This window comes from Tenrec ecaudatus, chromosome 4 (genome assembly GCF_050624435.1).
Source record: "Tenrec ecaudatus isolate mTenEca1 chromosome 4, mTenEca1.hap1, whole genome shotgun sequence".
NCBI classification, from domain to species: domain Eukaryota; kingdom Metazoa; phylum Chordata; class Mammalia; order Afrosoricida; family Tenrecidae; genus Tenrec; species Tenrec ecaudatus.
This window is the reverse complement of record NC_134533.1, coordinates 66031676-66039627: the sequence shown is the minus strand read 5'-3', so window position 1 is coordinate 66039627 and position 7952 is coordinate 66031676. Positions and strand designations below refer to the sequence as shown.

At 36.7% G+C, this 7952-nt stretch overlaps 1 pseudogene; it reads left to right on the top strand.

Annotated features, from left to right (window-relative positions):
• Positions 1-1706: 1706 nt before the first annotated feature.
• On the top strand, positions 1707-2663 carry LOC142445866 (olfactory receptor 52B2-like; annotated as a pseudogene).
• The last annotated feature ends 5289 nt before the right edge of the window (positions 2664-7952 follow it).

The window sequence follows — 7952 nt, the reverse complement described above, 5'->3', positions numbered from 1 at the left end:
GTTCACTATCAGCTATAGCAATAGTTAATTACTCCTTGTTTCACCTACCAGCCATGCTATCTTTGCAAATATATGCATACACACCATTTTCATCGATACTATGCAGGCTTTTGGTAATTTTCTTTATTTCTTTTTTTAACAATATATGACAAACATGAACTGCTGATAATTACTGATACAAAGTAACAAATTTCCATTTTCTAATTATAACCTAAGCTTTGTTTTTAATAAAATGCATTCATTAATTTTTAGGTAATTTAAAATATAATCCAGTTTGGCATTTGAATTTGTTCTTCTTTAAAGAGTGATGTATATATAGCCACATTACATGTGACATTTTCTTTCCTTTCTATGTTCCATTTTCAACGGTAAAACCCTATTCAGCATGTGGTGGAGGTTCTAAACATTTCCAGGAGAGGATTTTGAGAAAATTGAACTGCATTGTATTTTCAAAAGACAGAGTTTTCTAGATTGCTAATTTCCATTCAAAATCAGACTTGATGCTAAAATCAGTCTTGAATTAAAAACCACAGAAATGGGAAATAAATTACTAAATCTACTTTATGTAAACAACACTTTTGAAAAGAAATAGGTAGTAGCAATATTCAACTGCATTTATTAACCTACATACTTAAAACTTGCTCAAAATTACATGTATATGATACTATACCTTTTAACAAATTAAATGTAGATAATTAGTTAATAAATTAAAATCAATAATAGTAATATAACATGTTTTAACTACTCTGGGTAAAATTCAGTACAGAATTTCAACTGAATTTTGTGAAAACTACTCATCTTATGCTAGTTCTTAATTTAAGGTAGGCTGTTGACTCAGTAGTTAATTGCTAACCCAGGATCTTTGTTATCGTAAAGATTACAGCTAAGAAATTGTGTGATATGTCGATTAAATGTCAATAAAACTGTTTTAAAAAGATTACAGCGAAAAAATCCCTTGGGGCCATTGTACTTTGTCATGTGGGGTCACTCTGAGTAAAAACTGACTCAGTTATTAATAATTTAGTAAAATAGCTTATGATTGAAACTTCAAAACTGAAGTTATCTATAACTGGTGACTGAGAGTTTATGTAATAGCTAAACAGAGACACCTATGTTAATCCTGTGCACATAATTTATAATCCTATAGGCAGAATATGTATTGTATAGCCTTCTATAATCCTTTTTTCCTTTTATGCCAATAGAAGATCTCTCTAAACACATCGTAGGTGATCAATGCATGATTGTTGATAAAAGTGTACACTACATGATAAATTGTTAACTAGTATAATAAGAAAATAATTTGTTTATATTATTTTAATGTAATTTATAAATATTCATAATGTTTTTATTGTTTTAAATTATTGGCTAGGTAACACAATCATTTATTACATGTTCTACTATTTATGTATGGTAACACTCTTAAGCTGAAATCATAGACAAAACTCAAGATTTTCCTTGAAGCATATTTCAACATTCTTTGAACTCTCTTTAAATATTTGGGATCCTTCCCCTCCAGGTGGCATTCTATCTTCAAGTTCATAGTTAAAACACCAAGTAGGTGAAAAGTCATTAAATGAGAATTTACCCTGTAGATGCCCGAGCCCAATGAGGCAAGTATATCCTGCCTGCTTGTGACAGGATAGAGTACTGACTTTCTTTCTCCATTATGTAGAAACATGATGAAAGTGTCAGACCACAATGCTGCCATGTCTGCTTTCAACTTCTCTGTCAATTACGATATGTTTGTCCTGATCGGCATCCCTGGCCTAAAGGAGCTGCACCTTTGGATCTCCATCCCATTCTGCCTGATGTACCTGGTGGCCGTGACTGCAATGGTATGCTGGTCTGTGTGGTAGCACTGGAGCGCAGTCTGCACGAGCCCATGTACCTTTTCCTCTGCATGCTGGCATTTTGGGATCTGATTCTATCCACATCCACAGTGCCCAAAGCGCTGAGCATCTTCTGGTTTGATGACGTAAACAGCTCCTTTGGTGGCTGTGTCACACAACTCTTCTTTATGCATTTTGCCTTTGTGGTAGAGTCAGGCATTCTCTTGGCCATGGCCTTTGACCACTTTGTAGCCATCTGCTACCCACTGAGGTATACCACCATTCTTAGCCATAGCGTTATTGGCAAAATAGGGGGTGTGGTAGTTTTCAGGAGTTTTGCAACTGTCTTCCCCATTGTCTTCCTGGTGAAGCGTCTGCCCTTCTGCCAGACTAACATCATTGCCCATACTTTCTGTGAACATATGGGGCTGGCAAAGCTGGCTTGTGCTGATATCACCATCAATATTTGGGATGGAATCTCTGTGCCACTACTCAGTGTGATGCCAGGTATGGTGACCACAGTCATCGTCTCCAGGCTCGTCCTCCGGGCAGTTTTTAGGCTGCCCTCTCCCGAGGCTCGAATGAAGCACTCAGCACCTGCGGCTCTCATGTCTGTGTCATCCTCATGTTCTACCTGCCAGGGATTTTCACTGTCATTGCCCAGCGCTTCGGACGAAAAATCCCCAAGCACGTCCACATCCTGCTGGCCAATCTCTATGTTCTTTCCCCCCCGCCCCCATGATGAACCCAATTACCTATGGAGTAAAGACAAAACAGATCCATGAATGAGTGGCCCTTGTGTTTTCTCTAAAAGAGAAGTGTGGCAGAGGTTGACTGGACCTTAGGACAATTTAGTGTAGGGAAGCATGATGGGGCTTATTAGAAAGCAAGACCAATAAGAATATTTTTTAAGAGGACAGAGAGACCCTACTTTCTATGAAAGAGTCTTTTTTCATGGAATAGCATTGTCCCAAGCTGTGAAACTAAATGAGTCCATTATTTTAAATGCAAATAAGTTCAAGGTCATGAAAATCTATATACTCAGATATAAAAGCTATTGTTTAAAAATACAGGGATTGTCAGTATTTAATGAAAAAGCGGGGTCATTCTTTCACCGAACTGAAATGTAATCAATATATAAAGCATTCCTCCTTCCTCTAACATTGACATTTCAGACATTTCATTGCCCTTCTCACCAGCTACCAAGACCCAGGTTAGAAGCACTGAACATCAGAACTGTGTGACTTCTAGGGAAATGTGGAAGTTTCCATTTCTTTCCAACTTTATTCTGTTCACAAAAGAGTACCTGTGAAACCCTGTAATAAATATGGGAATACCTGACGATACTACCTAGTGTCATTCATACATATAAAATATTATAGATTTGTCAGTGTGTCATTTGGGTAAAACAAGGACATAACAATCAAGTCAAGTGGTCTGGAGATGAAAGCTGTCCTGGATGTGGCGTGTCTTTTACAACCCTCACAGGTTTCCACTGAGCACTTCCCACACACACACCTTTTAAACTCGTTAACATCTATTTCACAGAGCAGTAGACAGAGCCAATGATAAAATCATTGGGAAAACACTTTGAGAAAAAAATCCTATAGATGTGGGGGTGTCATTGTCATTAATTTCTTTATTTCCCTTTATGGTCAAGAGTTCAAAATAAAACACAACAAAAACTTTGTTCTTTGTCGATTAACAAATTCTTCCTAACCCTTCTCCTTTTCATGCTCATCAGGATCACTAGTGTAAAGGGACTTTGTAGGACTCTCCATTGGATGAGCGCTTCCCGCTGTGGAGGCAGGTATGACAGGTGACTTTGGGGCACCCAGTCTGCACTGAGCATTTATGCCAGAATGGCCATGTGAGCAGCTACATGAAGTCTCTTTCCTTTTCCATTTTTCAGATTCCCCATGGGGATTTTGAAGTTAAATTTACTTTGCTCTATGATTACAGGCCCTCCTTCTTTTCAGCTCTGTGGTCAGGTTTCTGGTACATTGCAGAATAACAAGAACTGTTCTTGTTTCTCTCAGTTGGAGGTTTCTGGATATATGTTTCTAAACACCTGGGACCTTGGGTTAAGAGCAAGCCTTAGTAAATGAATGTACAATTATAGAGATAGTGAGAGTATTCAAGAGTGATTTACCCAACTGAGAAGTAGGAGACATGTCTGAGTTGTGAAATTGGCTACATTGTACTTATTTTTTCCCTGGAGACATTTATTTCTAATTAGTCTCTAAGGAACTCTTTTCAGAAGTGGAGAGCATAAGGAAATGTTTATTTGACTTTTAAAAGTGGATAAAACATCGTTTTCTCTATTCTTTGCCTGCAACATAGATTTTGTAAGCATAGAATACTGACTTTTATTACTTGGTCCCAAAGGCAAGGAATTTTTATTTCCCTTTTTAAGTGACCAATAGTCTATATTTTAGCAGGAATACTTTGCATGTTCATTCAGAATAAAATTTATAAAGATAATTATGTAAAGCCAAGCATATGCTGAGTGAAAACAGGCAGCCACAAAAATGACACATATTGTATGAGACTCTTGGCAGATGGCATTGAGTCAGTTCTGACCTAGCGCAGCTCTGTGTGCAATAGAATAGAACACTGCCTGGCCGTGTACCATCTTCACAATTGCCCGTATGCCTCAGCCATTGTGGCAACCAGTGTCAATCCATCTCTGGCAGGGATTTCCTCTCTTTCACAGCCCCTCCACTGCAGCAAGCTGGCTGTTCTTCTCCAGGGACTGATCACTCCTGACAATGTGCCCAAAGTATGTAAGATATAAAGTATGTATACAATAATATACATATTATATATACATTATATAGATACACTCACACAACAGTAAAACATTACCCTAATGTGGGCCATGTCCAGTGCAACACAAAACCAATTCACCACACCAAGTGAAGACACAGGGGGAAGTTTAATAATGTACCTGTTCCTATAAAAAGCAAAAAAATCCTTGACGCTTATCAGCTGTGGTAGTAAGAGAAGAGTCAAGTAAATTGCTAACTGCAAAGTAGACACAGATGAATAAGGTGAAGGGAAGGCAGACTTGAGTGAAGGCGATCAGCAAGAAAGGGTGGAGGCAGAGGAAGTCACTGGGGAGAGTTCCAAGTTAAAAGACAACAGAGAGAAAAACTGCTGTATGCATAGTCCTGGAATGATGGTAGATGCCAGGAGAGGCGTGCAGAATGACCAGACATGGGAGGCCATTGGGACTCTACCCATGAATGCATATACAGATTTGACGAACGATATGACCATATGTATATTTTGCTATACTGCCCGTATATCCATGAATATAGTAGAATACACAGAGAATAAAGTTATAAAAACTGTTTAGACACCACTGAATACCTTAAAGAATGAGTCGCTTGGCTTAGAGGCTCAGGACCATAGTCTCAGGAGACACTAAGGTCAGGTGGTAGAGCACAGTCTACAATGACCATGTTCTATATCTTTCTTTGGAATAACAACTGGGCTCTTAAAGCTTGTGAACGGTCATCGAAGGGGCAACTATTCATCTCCCCTGTCCTGAGCAAAGAACAAAGAGATAAATAGAAGACATGTGGAAACAATTGGTCTAATGCACTCATTGACCACAGGAATGGGCTCCTCAATGCTGCAACCGGAACGAGATGACGCACAGCTACCCCTGCCAACCGCTCTAGAAGGGAGCATGCTCGAATAATCTGCGTAAAGAAGAAAATCTGAAACAAAACTTCAAGTCATAAAATAGATCAGGTTTACTGACCAGATAAAGACTGGTACAATCACCAAGACTATGGGCCTAGTACAGATTTAGATCCGAACTCACCCTGTTACCCTCATGTGGGGTTATGCCCAGTGCAATTCAGCCACACCATGTGAAGATACAGAAAAGAGGTCAATCACTTGTGCATAAGTAGGAAATGGACTGTGATTCAGCACTTTCTAAAGGTTCACCTTAAAAATGTCTGTATAAATATAGGGCATATATATACTCTGTTAACGCTAGCAGTCATGACTACATATTCTATTTTCAAATACAGAGGTCTTTCTATCTTATGAAAGAAAGATAATTTGTTCAACCATAGTTATAAATTTTACTTCTCATAGTGTCTTCAACAGCTGAAAATGCTACCTTGAGAGAAAGGAAGGGGAGCAGTAAAAGCAAGTCCTATTTTTAACCCAAGACTGACTTCTCGGTATGTCACATTCTAGATTGGGTTTACTCGTGTTCTGGACCTTTTATTTTAATAGTTTTCATACACTAAGAAACCATGCCCCTGGCTCAATTTTCAGCTAAATAACACACAGGTCTACAATAGACACAATAGTATTAGGGAGGAATCTATACATTAGTATCATCAACCATTTGAGTGTTTGTGTTGTAAGGCAGCATTTATCCAAGGAAGAGTTCAGACGCATAGGAAGGAACCCAAAATAGAAGCAATAAACACATGGAAGAAGGGAGGAAGTGACGCTGTGTTGTGAGGACGGGATTCACTAACCTGAAACAAAATGTCTGTGAATTAGTGAAAATAAAACTGATTTGCCCTGTAAACTTTGACTCATATCACAGTAAAAAAACAAAAACACTGAATGCTTGCTCAGCATAAATATTTTGTAAAGGGGCTTCTTCAGCGAGCCATCTGTGACAAACAATTCTTCAAAGTAACTGAATTCCTTCTTGTTGAAGCCCTTGACATTTTCTCCCATTTCTCCATATTAGAATGATTGAAACAATCCTTCTGAACTTTTCTATAACCAGCAAATTTCAGTGGAGGCTTAAACTATAAATCCCCTAGTTTTTTTTTCACATATAGAAGCAAAACTATACAAAAACCTAAGATAATAGCGAGCAGTGTATCTCAAAATTCAAAAGTAAATTAAGAGTCTAATCTTATCTCTGTAAACTTTGCATTCATTTAACCTTTGTACAATGATTGGTATGTGTTGTTGTTAAGTACGACCTCATTGTAACCTGATTTATTACAGAGAAAAACAAGGCGCAGCCTGGTTCTCTCTTCATGGTCATTGGTATGCATGAGTCCAATGCTGTGTCTGTTGGGCCAAACCATCTCCTTTTTCCTGGCCCGCGACCACACTTGACATGCCAGCAATTGGTCTCCTGATAAACTGTCCAAGGCCCTCACATTCTTATTCTAAAGAGCATACTGGTTGTATTTCTTCTCAGACTGATTTACTCATCCTTTTGGCAGTTCGTGGTATGTTAAAGAATCTTCACCAACTCTACACGTCCAATGTATCATTCTTTCATACTTTATTTTTTGGTCTCCATCCTTCTCATGCATATGAGGCAATTGAGAAGAGCATGACTTATGTCAATCATAAAAGGTATATTACAAGATTGGCTGAATGAATAAAATCAGCTGATACTAAGGGCTCAAGTAGAAAGAAAACATTTTGAAAATGATGATGTCAACAAATGTACAAATATGTTTGACACAATTGATGGATAGATGGATTGTGATAAGAGTTGTCTGAGCCCCAATAAAATGATTTAAATAACAAAAATAAAATTATAATAATGAGGCCAGAAAAATATAGGTAAATAAATATAAATAAAATAAATATATTATTAAATATATTATTATATAATATTTTGTTTTATCATATTATTTATTATTATATTATTGTGTATAATAAATAATGTAATATAATTTTAATATAGTATAATATAAAATAAATATTTATAGGTAAATAAATATATAGGTAAATAAATATCTATATTTAGAAAATCTTTGACAATGTAGAATATATAAGGGAAGACAAAGGAGTACATGGTATAATGAAAAGAAACAAATAATATATCATAGATGAAAACTTTGAAAATTAGTCTAAAATTTTTGAAATACACAAATAAAGAAAATAATAAGTTACATAGAACCTTTGAGAAATTTCTTATTAGATCACCAAATTAACATATAAAGCAAGTAAGATAATAATATTCAAGCCAAGATATAGTTCATTTAATGCTTAACTGTAATTCATTCTAAATGTTCCACTCTCAAAAACTCTTTCAACATAATCTGTTCAAAATAACAAGGTCTATGTTGCTGTTGTTGTAGGTGCCATCTAGTTGGTTCTGACCCATAGTCA